The sequence below is a fragment of the Fundulus heteroclitus genome, chromosome 8, assembly GCF_011125445.2.
Source record: "Fundulus heteroclitus isolate FHET01 chromosome 8, MU-UCD_Fhet_4.1, whole genome shotgun sequence".
Taxonomy (NCBI): Eukaryota; Metazoa; Chordata; class Actinopteri; order Cyprinodontiformes; family Fundulidae; genus Fundulus; species Fundulus heteroclitus.
The window spans coordinates 29,342,458-29,357,524 of NC_046368.1; the positions used below are offsets into that span (position 1 = coordinate 29,342,458).

The 15,067-nt window shown below is 44.2% G+C and overlaps 1 protein-coding gene across 2 annotated transcripts in view; it reads right to left on the minus strand.

The window, feature by feature from the left end:
* Positions 1–6,675: 6,675 nt before the first annotated feature.
* Positions 6,676–15,067, minus strand: part of hpse (heparanase) — a 32,106-nt gene continuing 23,714 nt past the window's right edge. For both annotated transcript variants that reach the window (XM_036140536.1, XM_036140535.1), the window contains exon 13: positions 6,676–6,830. The gene's annotated coding sequence lies outside the window, so the exon portion shown is untranslated. The remainder of the gene's footprint in view (positions 6,831–15,067) is intronic.

Sequence of the window (15,067 nt, forward strand, 5' to 3'; positions counted from 1 at the left end):
AAGGTCATTCTTCGGTTTTCCACGGATGTCTTTGATTTGCGTCTGTGTGTCACGTGTGAATTCTGAGCCGGAGTCTCACCAAAAGTGTCCTGCTGGTGACGTAACGGCAGCAAAGACTCTTGTGGTGAGGGTCTCAGAGGTCAGGTGAGCAGGTCGTTTAGAGTCTAATGAGAAGGAGATTAAAGTGCAACAGATATGTGGTGTAGCTGTTCACACTGTCAGGATGCAGCTTATTGGCTGCATGCTGAGCCTCTCTCCCTCTCTCTTGTTCCTGCGCAGCCTGATCAGTTTCACCTGGCAGGCTGCAATTAACCCACAACTGCTTCCACCTGTTCCCACCGCTTTATCAGACTCACCTCTTTCTGTTCCCGTCGCCGGTCCATAGCGTTCACTCCCGCTCAGTCCCTGCCAGTTTTTCTTGTCAGCTCCGTTTGTACCCGTCAGCCTGAAGACTCCTTTCACCTGGTCTTGTTTCAGTCAGCCCAAAGACTTTCCGACAGTTTTGTTTTCTCCAGTATTCAGCTCAGAAGTTCAGACCTCCACCGTTCGGCTCAGACGTTCAGACCTCCACCGCTCGGCTCAGACGTTCAGACCTCTACCGCTCGGCTCGGACGTTCAGCCCTCCACTGCACGGCGCGGACGTCCTGTGCTCCACTACTCGGCTCTGAGGTTCTGCTCGCCACTGCTCGGCTCCGACGTTCTGCTCGCCTCTGCTCGGCTCTGATGCTCTGCTCGCCTCTGCTCGGCTCTGACGTCCTGCTCGCCACTGCTCGGCTCTGATGCTCTGCTCGGCTCTGATGCTCTGCTCGCCTCTGACGTTCTGCTCGCCACTGCTCGGCTCTGATGCTCTGCTCGGCTCTGATGCTCTGCTCGCCTCTGACGTTCTGCTCGCCACTGCTCGGCTCTGATGCTCTGCTCGCCTCTGCTCGGCTCTGACGTCCTGCTCGCCACTGCTCGGCTCTGATGCTCTGCTCGCCTCTGACGTTCTGCTCGCCACTGCTCGGCTCTGATGCTCTGCTCGGCTCTGATGCTCTGCGCTCCACGGCTCTGCTCAGAGGTCCTGCTCTCCAGTGTCCGGCTCCAGAGTTCCTCCCGGTCAGTCTCTCCACACTCCTCCTGCCAGCCAGCTTCTACACCCTTCACCTCCGTCCGTTGTAAGACTCTGGTCTCATCATCCATCTTCCACACTATTCAATAAAAACTCACTCATAAGAACTGACTCTGTGTGTGCGTGCTGTGTCCGGGTTCATCCCAGAAAAATATATCATAACATTATGGACCGGCCAAGGGATGAACCCGAGCACGCACAGAGCCTGGTGTAGAAGCTGGTAGGATCTGCCTCGCCTCCGGTTCGTCTCGCCTGGGTCGCAAAGTTGCGACGCCACGCTTCTGGATTCATCTTGCCTGGGTCGCTGTGTTGCGACGCCACCCGGGTCGCAGAGTTGCGACGCCCCGCCTCTGACTCTGTTTTCCTGGTCCGCCTTCCCCGCTGCTCAGCACTAAGGACGGCGCTCCTCGTCGTCGCTGCCCAGCGCTAACTTTTGCTGCTGCCCAGCATATTCAGACTTTGCTGCCCAGCGCCTTCTGGTTTTTGTTTAGAGTTATTTTTTGGTGTTGTGTTCTAGATCTGCTTTAGTTTCTAGTCTTTTTGTATATTTTTTATTGTTTTAGAAGATTATTTTCCGCCTTCTGTTCTTTTGTTTTGGCTCAACCTTAGATTTTGGTTTACTTAGAATTTTTTGGGATTTATGTTGCCTTTGAGTATTAGAGTTTTATTTAGCTTTTGTTTATCCAGTTCGGTTCTATTTTTTAGGTTAGTTTTCTGAGTTTTGTTTTTGAGTTCCAGTTTTTTTAGACTTCCTGTTTTGGTTTGTGTTATTTCTAGCTCTAGTTATCTAGTTTTTCATCAGTTCAGCTGTATTTGCCCTCATCTCCCGGTTCTGCTTTGTTTCATAGTTTTGCTTTAGCTTTTGGTTCCTTTCCTAGTTTACCAGTCTTGTTTTGATTTTTCAGTTTGAGACCCTGTAGTTTCGTCAGCCCTGTAGTTTCGTTAGCTCTGTAGTCCCTGTCTTGACCCTGTAGTCCCTGTCTAGCCCCTGTAGTTCCAGTCTAGCCTCTGTAGTTTCTGTCCTAGCCCGGTAGTTCTAGTCTTGTTCTGTATTTGTTTTTTCTTTATTTTAGTTTTGTTTTTGTTTTTTTTTCTTCCCCCTTAGTATTTAGGTGTCTGGGTTCCTGCGCCTTATGGGTTCCTGCGCTGTATGGGTTCCTGCGTTGGATGGAGTCCAGCGCTCTTTCAGGTCCCTGCGCTCTCTAAGGGCCCTACGCTTTCTAGGTCCCTACACCCTTCTCCTGTTTTCGTTGTATGTTTTGCCCTGTTTAGGTTAGTTTAGTTCCCTTCCGTAGTTGTTTTGTTCTGTCTTGCCCTAGTGTCTCTGTGTTGTTCCCCTGTTTAGGCGCATGCAGGTCGCTGTCAGAGCCCTCCGGCGCACCCATGTCGCCGGCTGAGCCCTCTGGTGGGCCAGACTGTCGCTGCCCTGCGCATGCAGGTTGCCGCCAGAGCCCTCCGGCGCTCCTATGACGCCGGCTGAGCCCTCTGGTGTGCCAGCCTGTCGCCACCCAGTGCACGCAGGTCGCCGCCAGAGCCCTCCGGTGCTTAAGTCGCTGTCTGTGCCCTCTGGCGCGCCTGGCCTGTTGCTGCCTAGCTCACCCTCTTGTTGTTATTCCCTTGTTTAGGCGCTGCCAGAGCCCTCCAGCGCCCCTATGTCGCCGGCTGAGCCCTCTGGTGCGCCAACCTGTCGCTGCCCAGCGCACGCAGGTCGCCGCCAGAGCCCTCCAGTGCTTAAGTCGCTGTCTGTGCCCTCTGGCGCCCTTGGCCTGTTGCTGCCTAGCTCACCCTCTAGTTCCCTGGTGTTTAGGTCTTGTTTTCCTGGCGTTTAGATTTAGTGTTCCCCGGCGTGTTAGGACGCCCTCTGATTCTCGGTTCCCCAGCGTGTTAGGACGCCCTCTTTTCTCGGTTCCTCGGCATGTTAGTACGCCCTCCGTTCTTGTTCCCTGGTGTTTTAGATATTCCTGTTTCCCTTGTGCCCCGGCGTTCCCTTTGCGCCCCGGCATTCTTCTTCCTGGCGCCCCGGCGTTCTCCCCACGCCCCGGCGTTCTCTTCCCCAAGCCCCGGTGTTTCCCTCACGCCCCGGCGGGTTTTCCCCTGGCGTTTCTGTACACCAGTCGTGTTCCAGCAGGAGTTGTTGAGCCTTGGTGTTTTCGTACGCCTGTTCTTCCCTCTGGCGTTGTCGTACGCTTGTTCTTCCCTCTGGCGTTGTCGTACGCTTGTTCTTCCCTCTGGCGTTGTCGTACGCCTGTTCTTCCCTCTGGCGTTGTCGTACGCCTGTTCTTCCCTCTGGCGTTGTCGTACGCCTGTTCTTCCCTCTGGCGTTGTCGTACGCTTATCCTTCCCTTTGGCGTTAAGTACGCCCGTTCCTTCCCTTTGGCGTTAAGTACGCCCGTTCCTTCCCTTTGGCGTTAAGTACGCCCGTTCCTTCCCTTTGGCGTTAAGTACGCCCGTTCCTTCCCTTTGGCGTTAAGTACGCCCGTTCCTTCCCTTTGGCGTTAAGTACGCCCGTACCTTCCCTTTGGCGTTAAGTACGCCCGTTCCTTCCCTTTGGCGTTAAGTACGCTTGTTCCTTCCCTTTGGCGTTAAGTACGCCCGTTCCTTCCCTTTGGCGTTAAGTACGCCCGTTCCTTCCCTTTGGCGTTAAGTACGCCCGTTCCTTCCCTTTGGCGTTAAGTACGCCCGTTCCTTCCCTTTGGCGTTAAGTACGCCCGTTCCTTCCCTTTGGCGTTAAGTACGCCCGTTCTTTCCCCTTGGCGTTTTGTACGCCCGTTCTTTTCCTTTGGCGTTAAGTACGTCCGTTCTTCCCTCTTGGCGTTTTCGTACGCCTATATTTTCCCCTTGACGCTGTCATGCGTCCGTTTCGCCTCGGCGTTTCCCTCACGCCCCGGCGATCTCGCCCCTTGGGCCCCAGCGCTCCTCTCACGCTTCGGCGTTGTTTCTCCTTGGCGTTTCCACACGCCCGTTCCTTGCCCTTGGCGTTTCCATACGCCCGTTCCTTCCCCTTGGCGTTTCCATACGCCCGTTCCTTCCCTTTTGGCGTTTCCATACGCCCGATCCTTCCCTTTTTGGCGTTTCCATACGCCCGATCCTTCCCTTTTGGCGTTGTGTACGCCCGATCTTTCCCTTTTGGCGCTGTGTTGCGCCCGTTCCTTCCCTTTGGCGCTGTGTTGCGCCCGTTCCTTCCCTTTGGCGCTGTGTTGCGCCCGTTCCTTCCCTTTGGCGCTGTGTTGCGCTCGCTCTTTCCCCAGCGCTGTCAAGCACTCGCTTTTTCCCCCGGCGCAGTCAAGCGTTCGTGTCTTTCCCTGATGTGCCGCCCCCTGATTGTGCTTTGGCACATCAGTGTTCTCTTGCTCCTTGGTTCCCCGTGTTCTCTGGCCCCTTTGGTTCCCCGTATTCTCTGGCCCCTTTTGTGTTTGCAGGCTCTTTGGTCCCTCAGTGTTCGGTTTCGACTCTTGCCCGCCTTCCTGGGCCCCCTCCACCCGCCCGGCGTGGGGATTCTGGGCCGTCCGGTGTCCGGCCTTGGGGGGGGGGGTACTGTCAGGATGCAGCTTATTGGCTGCATGCTGAGCCTCTCTCCCTCTCTCTTGTTCCTGCGCAGCCTGATCAGTTTCACCTGGCAGGCTGCAATTAACCCACAACTGCTTCCACCTGTTCCCACCGCTTTATCAGACTCACCTCTTTCTGTTCCCGTCGCCGGTCCATAGCGTTCACTCCCGCTCAGTCCCTGCCAGTTTTTCTTGTCAGCTCCGTTTGTACCCGTCAGCCTGAAGACTCCTTTCACCTGGTCTTGTTTCAGTCAGCCCAAAGACTTTCCGACAGTTTTGTTTTCTCCAGTATTCAGCTCAGAAGTTCAGACCTCCACCGTTCGGCTCAGACGTTCAGACCTCCACCGCTCGGCTCAGACGTTCAGACCTCTACCGCTCGGCTCGGACGTTCAGCCCTCCACTGCACGGCGCGGACGTCCTGTGCTCCACTACTCGGCTCTGAGGTTCTGCTCGCCACTGCTCGGCTCCGACGTTCTGCTCGCCTCTGCTCGGCTCTGATGCTCTGCTCGCCTCTGCTCGGCTCTGACGTCCTGCTCGCCACTGCTCGGCTCTGATGCTCTGCTCGGCTCTGATGCTCTGCTCGCCTCTGACGTTCTGCTCGCCACTGCTCGGCTCTGATGCTCTGCTCGCCTCTGCTCGGCTCTGACGTCCTGCTCGCCACTGCTCGGCTCTGATGCTCTGCTCGCCTCTGACGTTCTGCTCGCCACTGCTCGGCTCTGATGCTCTGCTCGGCTCTGATGCTCTGCGCTCCACGGCTCTGCTCAGAGGTCCTGCTCTCCAGTGTCCGGCTCCAGAGTTCCTCCCGGTCAGTCTCTCCACACTCCTCCTGCCAGCCAGCTTCTACACCCTTCACCTCCGTCCGTTGTAAGACTCTGGTCTCATCATCCATCTTCCACACTATTCAATAAAAACTCACTCATAAGAACTGACTCTGTGTGTGCGTGCTGTGTCCGGGTTCATCCCAGAAAAATATATCATAACACACACCAAAACCTCACCAACACTTGTCTACAAACCCGAATGAAGACTTTTTGTTGTTTCAGTATTTAAATCAGGGCTCAGTTGGGCGTGTCATTAACGTAAAGGTAAAGGCTCACATATGAACAAAGACATTCACTGAAAATTGGTTAAATGTGTCACAGCAAACTATACCTGAAACATGTCATTTTCATACCTGAACCATGTCCATTACAGGCTTAACTCTGGTGGGATATTAGACCACGCTTCCTATCAGAATTGGCAGAGCTCACTTAAATGGTGCCATTTCCCTGACAGGGATTCAGCTTTACATATGGCTTACAACAGCCCAGAAGGGTCTAGCCTCTGAATGAATAGATGGATGTATGGATGGATGGATGGATGGACGATGATGGATGGATGGATGAATGAATGGATGCCTGGATGAATGATGATTTAATGAATGGATGCCTGGATGAATGATGATTTAATGAATGGATGCCTGGATGAATGATGATTTCATGAATGGATGGATGGATGAATGATGATTTCATGAATGGATGGATGGATGAATGGTTGATAGCGGATAGATGGCTGGATGCATAAATGCATGAACGCATGCATGGATGTTGCAGCATCTTTGTACAATACAGGCCAAGAAATGTGACCGGAATGTTCTTTATTCAGGGTAGAATAAAGTGAAACACTCAGCCACAGCAATTAGGAAATCATGAACCGAGTTTAAAAGGCTCAGCTGACCCTGAGATGTCCTGACAAGTAGTGCCACTGTGAGATCATCCGGCTAGCAGATGATTGAGCTGAAGCTGCTCGGGATATTGGTGGGTTTCCCAACTGGGCAATCATCCCGAACAGTTAAAAAATCATATATACTCTTTCTGGGAATGCATCTGGACCAATCAGAATAACCTAAAAAAAGCTTAGATGAAGATCGAGAAAGCTGGCTGGCGGAATGAATGGACGGACAGATGGATGGATGGATGGATAAATGAGTGGATGAGTGGGTGGAGGGATGGATGAATGTTGCAGCATCTTTGTACAATACAGAAATGTGACCAGAATGTTCTTTATTCGGGGTGGAATAATGTGAAACAACACTCAGCTACAGCAGTAAGATATCACAAACTGAGTTTAAAAGGCTCAGCTGACCCTGAGACATCCTGACAAGTAGTGCAACTGTGAGATCATCGTAGGATGGGACCCTGTTATAAGAATTATTATTCTGAAGTCACTATGGCCTCACACCACTCGGACAGAGGAGGCCTGGAGACCTGATGTCTGTGTATAAGATCCACTGTTTTCTGATTGCAAGGCCAAATGCTGCAGCTGCTGAGGGATACTGATTGTTTACGATAGACTGTCTTTGTTTTGTCTCATGGGAAGGCCACAGTGCAGTATTAGGGGAAGCCCGAAAAGCGAGGCAGACAGAGACAGGGCAGACAGAGACTGCAGCGGAACCGTGGGGTGCGATTACTTTCCAACTATGTGACACTCTGCTCTGTTTCTCAATAAAAGTGCTGGAACGTTATACCACCGTCTCGTCATTTAGTAAAGATGGGAACTCAGTTACTATTGTTTAATATTCCACCCAAAACTCCCACAACAATTTGGCGTCACGAACAGGATCTCCGACCGACGAGCGAGGGAGTCCGGGGACAGGAGCTGCTTTGGCCGGCCCGGAGAGGTTATCCGGCCTCTGGTACCCCGAATGGATTTTCAAGGGATGTGGAGGAGCTCCTGGTCTCGGAGCGTCTCTGGGCGTCGGCGCGAAGATCCGAACCTTTCTTTCATGAGACGGTAAGGGGATTATTTTCCAGCTCTTTTAAAAACAAACGCAATTGGTCAAAAAATGCTTGCAAGCTTTTAAAATTTAAACCCCATTTTAAAGTATACCTCAAGAAATTTTAAAATTTAAAACTGTAAACCTAAAAGGTAGTAAAAGTAAAAGCCGGTAGAAATAATGAATTATATTTAATCCTTAAGGCAAATAAAACAGGGTTCGCAATACCGAACGGTGACTAAGGTTTAAACATTAAACTAAAATTCAAAATTTAATTAGAATACGTTTTCAGCTGAAATACGGACTTTCCCACAAGGGGAGAGGAGGGGCAGAGTGATTTTCACCTGGAGAACAGGTGACCGGCTGAGCAGTTTGCAGCTGGTCCATTAAAGTCCTCTTGTCTTGGGTTTGTGCAAGAGGCTGTCCACTTCTGTTGTGGATGAAAGCGGCAGGGATGCTTAAGTCCTTGACTGTTGCGAAGACGTTTGCAGCTTTGATAAGTGGGGACCCCGACCATTATACCAAAAAGGCGACCATCGGATGTGAGGCCTTTCATTTAGTTGGTCGATCGTGCTAAGGACGAGTAAAAATAATAAAAAACACAAAAAAAAGGATAAAATAAATAAAAACAAACAAAAAAAAAAGTCTGGATGCAGAAGAGTCAGTGTAATGGGGGAAAGGCAGAGGTTTTTCAGGGTCAAGCCTAGCCCCAGGGTGAGACGTTCGATTTCATGCTGAAAAACGTAGGGGCCCAGACGCATGACATGCATAAATGATTTGAAATGATTTGATTAAACATGCAGATTTCTCACATAGGGGTTATTATTATTACTATTATTTTATTTTATTGCAGTACTGCTACTAAATAATAAAAATAAAATTAAGAGAAAAAAGAAAAGCGATAAAAACAAGGAAACGGAAACGAAACTAAAAAGGCGTTGCACCGGGGAAGCGTTTACGTGGGGACCGATTAGGCACTTCCGTTGTGGATAAAACTGGTCTAAACTGCAAAAAGCGACGTATAACTTTCAAAAATGGGTAAGCGTCCAAGTGTCTGCGAGACACAGAGTTGTATCCTTGCGGGACTGAAGCGTAAAACCGCGTGTGGACGAAGCATCGGGGGGTCGTAACCAGCGCACGCTCTCCACCTTTTAAACTAAGCGGGAACTTAACGCGTTGAAAACATCTTTCGGCGTTGACGTTTAAAAATTATGAAAAACATATAACTATTTAAGATGGTGAAAAAGCAGGCCTGCACGTGTTTGTCTGTCTGAATGTCATCGTTTGTATGTAACCGTACGTGTGTATGTATCTATGTAACTAAACGTTCGTCTGTGTGAATTAATTCGGGGTAAAATTAATGTTCATGGTTTCAGAATGTTCATTTGTTTTGGGAGAACTGCAGCTCCGTAATTCAAATGACATTTTAAGCATGGACTATGTTAACAATAGAGGTACAGTAAAAGAGAGATTTAAATAACAAAGTTTTTTTTTTTTAACATTAAATATCAGGACCAAATTAAATTGATACACGGAGAGATTAACATGGCTTGAACGGAAATATTTCAGCTTTGTTAGAAATTGGAAATAAGCGTTACATAAGCTTGTTAAGTTTACTGTTTTACAAATTTAGGCTGAGATCCTATAACTTGTTTTTTAGCCCTAAAGTAATTTAAAATTACTGAGATCTCATTACTTATAATAATAATGATTCATCACAAACCAGTCCAGTTGAAAGAAGTTTAGATATACAAGATTTTTGATTTAAATAGATGAGGGAAAACTGTGCTTTGAACAAACTGTATGGAACTAAATATGGTTGCTTTTCTAAGGTTTTTCTATTCATTTATTTTATTTATTTTTTACTTGGAATTTGAATGCAACTAATGAGAAATTTTGAAAAGCGTCAAAATATTAGAAGGCCACGTTACACGCGTCATCAGTAAAAAAAATCATCTGATTTTATTAGTTATGCTGCGCTGAGGCGAACCTCAGAGGGACAGTATAACCTGAGAAGGACAATAGATATGATAAACAAATCTGACCATGATTTAAACATCTGAATGTTTATGGCGAGGCTGGGTCTGTGTGTTCTGGCCTGGGGCACGAAAACTATGTCAGAGGGGGAAAAATAAAATAAAGCCAGCTTTTGAAGGGTTAAATTCTAATTCTAATCTTGGTTTGTTTTGGGTAGCCTTCTCAATGTGCTTAAGGGGAAAACTCTTATCATTTATAGAGAAACACTAGAAGTTCAGTAAACTAAAAGGGAAAAATCATTGCTTTAAAGTTTCACCCTTGACCAATTAAGATTGAAAAGGTGTATATATAAATAAAAGTATTACTAACAGCAAATACACATGGTCAAAGGACCAGAAATATATCAAAAAAGTTTGTAATAAGTCAAAAACCTATGTCATATTGGAAAAGACATAATTGTGCTCCTTGGAAAACAATTTTGTTTTAGTTTTTTTGGTTCATTTCTTTCGTTTTTTTTCTTTCTTTTGGAGGTGTTTTGAACAAAGTTTCAAAAGAAAGGTGAAGAATAGAAACCTTCCCAGGATCAGAGAAAAAAAAGGGAAAAACATCACGTTAAAGGGACACTAAGGGGACCAGGGTTTTAACTGCATGCTATTAACACTCTTGTTTTTTCTCTGAGTTATTGCTTTCAGATTAAAGGAGTTATAATCAGATTTGGACACTAAATTATACTTAGTTTTAACCAAGTTATGCCAGATCTTCCAGCAGGAAAGGTGGTGTCTTAAAGATGTTTGTTGCTTTCTGCTATTAACAGCTCTATCTTTCTGCTTCTTTTCTTTGCAAAGAAACCTGGTCAATATGATGGGATTGTGCTAACATAGAGATTTAGTCTCATTTTAGACATTCTCAGATGCGAGAGAATGCAGAAACAGTGCCGCAGTGCCATGGGGGCTGATCCTTGGGACAAGGACTAAAGGTGATGTCATTGACTTCAGCCTGATCCAGTTTTGAGTTTTATTTTGTCAGAGACAAAGTTTGATTTATTTTTTTCTATCCTTTTGTTTCTTTTATGTTTGTCATGTTAGAGGGAACACTGTAGTTAAAATGTTTGTGACTGTTTTGCTGTAATTTCTTTTCAACCTATGGAGTGTTTTCTTTGGCAAAAAATGCTGGCAGAATTCATTCTGTTTGCAGGCGTGAGGACTGGAGGATGGACTGTTGAAGGGAAGGAGAATGTTGTGCTGAACTCAGACATTGGACTGGAAAATGGACAATGAAGGACTATGACTGAGGCATCGGACAACCTTCGACAACAAACACAGATGAGTTCTGCAGACACGACTTCATGCATTTCACTTCAGATTTTGTTGTACACAATTAAAACAAAACACACATTACGAAACACATTAAGATTATGTAAAGGTGAAAACTTTTAAAGAAGCACCTTGATGGAATCATGGATCAACTTAATAAATTAAGTGGGTTTTATATCAACAGTTAAATAAATAAATAAATTAATTAGTTTTCACTATATAAGTAGAGTGATGTGAACTTTTAAATAGCATTTCATTTAATAAACATCTTAGTGTAAGCTGATTTCTGCTACTCTGGCAGGCATCAATAAAACGCAAAGAAAAGGTTACTGGCTAAAATGGGTAATGTTGCAATAAAATTAGCATAATGACACATCCTACTAACTAACATGGGTAAATTTAGGATTAAAGCATCAGTGTAAAATGGGTACAATATTTATGGAGATTTAATATCTTTCAACTAGAACACAAATAACTCAATAGTCTTTTTAACCAGTTAAACATCCTAAGGGAAAAAACACAACACTGAGTTTAGCAAACCTTTAACCTGACAGCTTTTAGATCAGGATAATTTAATGGTTATCGTCCTACATACAGAACATAAGTAAGATTAATTTAATTAGATTAGATTATGGGGACATTTTGGATCTGGTCAGGATGGTTGGGGGGCTGTGATGATAAAAGGGTAACAGCTTGAAGGTGATATCAATGAATGAAGGTTTTCTCTGAGGAACATTAAAGCAGCAAAGACACCCCACATTGGAACTCCTGTTTTGAACGGGACATAAGGTGAGATCCTTACAATGAGAGGCGTTCCACACAGGGCGGTGTGGAGACCCCTGGGGCATGGCACCCAGGACGAGCTGCTGTGGACTTGACACAGCTGGTGGAACCAGAGGGATGACGAGGTGGTCCCACAGGTCACCTGACACCTGACACTGACTGTAAATGGTTCTGGGTTTTCAGGGTTGCTGAAAACAGAAAGCTTCAGAGAACCTTTCACCCTTCCTGACCGGGTACTCAGAATACATAGATCATAGATCAGATTGCAGAGGCCTAGACAAATAGGAACGCAGAGACGCGTTCATCCAACAACTTCTTAATCAAAGTCCTCAATCCTCAGTTCAAGAAGATAAATAAATAAATAATCACAATGTACACAATGTAAGGTTTACTTTATTTTAGGATTAATTTGGGAACTAATTCTGATTTGCTTAAGTAGCTTTAGTTGTTCAACAATGTTAGAACATTTTCAAAAAAACTTCTGTTCTCTCCTGCTCTCTGCTTTGTTTTGTGTTGTAGAACCTTGGCATCCTTGAACAGTAGCAGCATGGTATAAATATTTTGTCTTTTCAGTGCAGAACAGCACCTCGCTTTCTTTAAAAAAGAAAAAAAGAGGGAGAGAGGGAAAAGGCTTTCACATGGAAAGGCTTTATTTTTCTCAGTTGGGTTTTCAAAATAATTGGGAAATGACATGAAACGAATATGTTGATGAAATTATGTTGCAGAGAACTTCAACTGTCAGACAACAACAGTTAAGACACACATTAAAAGCATTCTGTTAAGAATTATTATGAATTTACTGCATATACATTTGAACTTAAAGATTACTATTTTAATTAATAATTAAATTTCAGAATTCTGAAAGCTAAATAATTGTGCACAGAAATATCTTGAATGTGAAAGTGCTTGAAGAATGTTTTAATAAATGACACATGAAAGGGGTTTTGATAAGAACACTACACTGTAAAAAAAAATCCGTTGTTTTTACGGAAAAAAACTGGCAGCTGTGGTTGCCAGAATAATCCCGTAGAAAATACTACAAAAATGTTAACAACATTACGGAACAACTTGTACATTTTACTGGGATTTAATGTACAATAAATGATGACTAAATGTACATTTTGCAGTTATTCAATGTACAATAAGCAGTTTTAGGATGTGAAATTTACAAGTTGTTTTGTAATGTTGTTTACATTTGTACTGTATTTTTAACGGGATTATTCTGGCAACCACAGCTGCCAGTTTTTTTCCGTAAAAACAACAGATTTCTTTTTTAAAGATGTTTACATTTGTACTGTATTTTTAACGGGATTATTCTGGCAACCACAGCTGCCAGTTTTTTTCCGTAAAAACAACAGATTTCTTTTTTAAAGACGTTTACATTTGTACTGTATTTTTAACGGGATTATTCTGGCAACCACAGCTGCCAGTTTTTTTCCGTAAAAAACAACAGATTTCTTTTTTAAAGATGTTTACATTTGTACTGTATTTTTAACAAAAATATATATATATATATATATATATATATATATATATATATATATATATATATATATATATATATATATATATATATATATATATATATATATATATTAATTACAGTCTATCTACATTGCTTCAAATTACTTCTAAATGAAAAGTCAGGCTGTAACAAACCACTCGTCAGACATTATACAATTCACAATAATGCAAATTTATTGTTGAAAAAATAATGAGAGAGATCATTAAAGTGTGTGTGTGTGTGTGTGTGTGGTTGCACTTGTGTTTGTGAGAGAGAGGGATTATGAGTGAGGTGTGGTAGTGAGTGAATAAATGTGAACCTTGTTAATAGCGAGCCACGAAAAAAGGTGATATAGGTGTTCATCGGCTCCATCACTTTGAAGGAACACCTAGGGGAATAGAGAAGAGAAACAAACACAATAATCTCCATTAGTTTCATTAGCAAAGTCAGCAATAATCAAAGATAACAGTAGCACTAGCACACATACCTTTTTAAATACCTCGCCATTCATGGAGAGCTTGTAATTCATGGTAAAGGCTTGATTAAGATGCAACTGCATTGCTTCTAGAAGAACATCTAGAGAAACATATGGGTGTTCACGGCCACTTGAAGGAACAACTAATGGAATAGAGAAGAGACAGAAACACATATTCTCCATTAGTTTCATTAGTAAAGTCAGTCAATAATCAAAGACAACAGTAGCATTAGCACACGTACATTGAACACGTGGGAATTATGTTCAGTGCATCCAGAGACTATTCACACCCCTCTCAATGTTTCAGCATTTGTTGCATTGCATCTCCTTCAGTCAAATAAGTTCATTTTTTTCTCCTTGATCTAGACTCAGTGATCCATAATGACAGCAAGAGTGTTATAACATAGGGTGTGAATACTTATGCCCATGTGGATATTTCAGTTTTTTAACGATTTGCAAAAACTTCTACAATTCTGTATTTTGCTGTCATTATGGGGCACGGATCCTAGATCAGGGAGAAAAAAATTAACTTATTTGACTGAAGGAGATGACTGCAATGCAACAAATGCTGAAACATTGAGAGGGGTGTGAATAGTCTCTGGATGCACTGAACATAATTCCCACGTGTTCATTCATAGTTTTGATGCCTTCAACGAGAATCTACAATGGAAATAGACATGGTAATAAAGGAAACATTGATTGAGAAGGTGGGTCCAAACTTTTGGCCTGTACTGTACCTTTTCAAACAGCTCGCCATTCATGGTTGAAAAGGTCATGAATCAAGTTACAGAAGCTTAGATTAACATGCAACTGCATTGCTTCCAGAAGAACATCTAGAGAAACATATGGGTGTTCACTGTCGCGGCCACTTGAAGGAACAACTAATGGAATAGAGAAGAGACAGAAACACATTCTCCATTAGTTTCATTAGTAAAGTCAGTCAATAATCAAGGGCAACAGTAGCACTAGCACACATACCTTTTTAAATACCTCGCCATTCATGGAGAGCTTGTGAATCATGGTAAAGGCTTGATTAAGATGCAACTGCATTGCTTCTAGAAGAACATCTAGAGAAACATATGGGTGTTCACGGTCACTTGAAGGAACAACTAATGGAATAGAGAAGAGACAGAAACACATATTCTCCATTAGTTTCATTAGTAAAGTCAGTCAATAATCAAGGACAGCAGTAGCATTAGCACACATACCTTTTTAAATAGCTCACCATTCATGGTCTGAGAGGTCCTGAATCAAAGTAAGGACTCTTGGATTCACATGGAGCCGTTTTGTTTTTGTTTGTTCCACTTTTGTCCCCTTCTCCGGATTAATAGAGAAGAAACATCTAGGTTAACAGAAGAGAGAAGAAACACATACTACTATAAATGATACAACCATCTCAACTAGTCAAATCAGTACAAAGGAAAAGACAAAAAAGGTGAGAATACGGGTTACAGTTTTCCATTGATTAAAGTTTAACTGGTAGGCGGGGAGCTAAGGGGCCAACCGTGAACCCCCCACATAATCCAACTTTAAAAAAAATAATATTTTTTTTTTAAAGGTCCCATCATGCTTAACATGAATTAAAATGTTTACATTGAACATTTTGC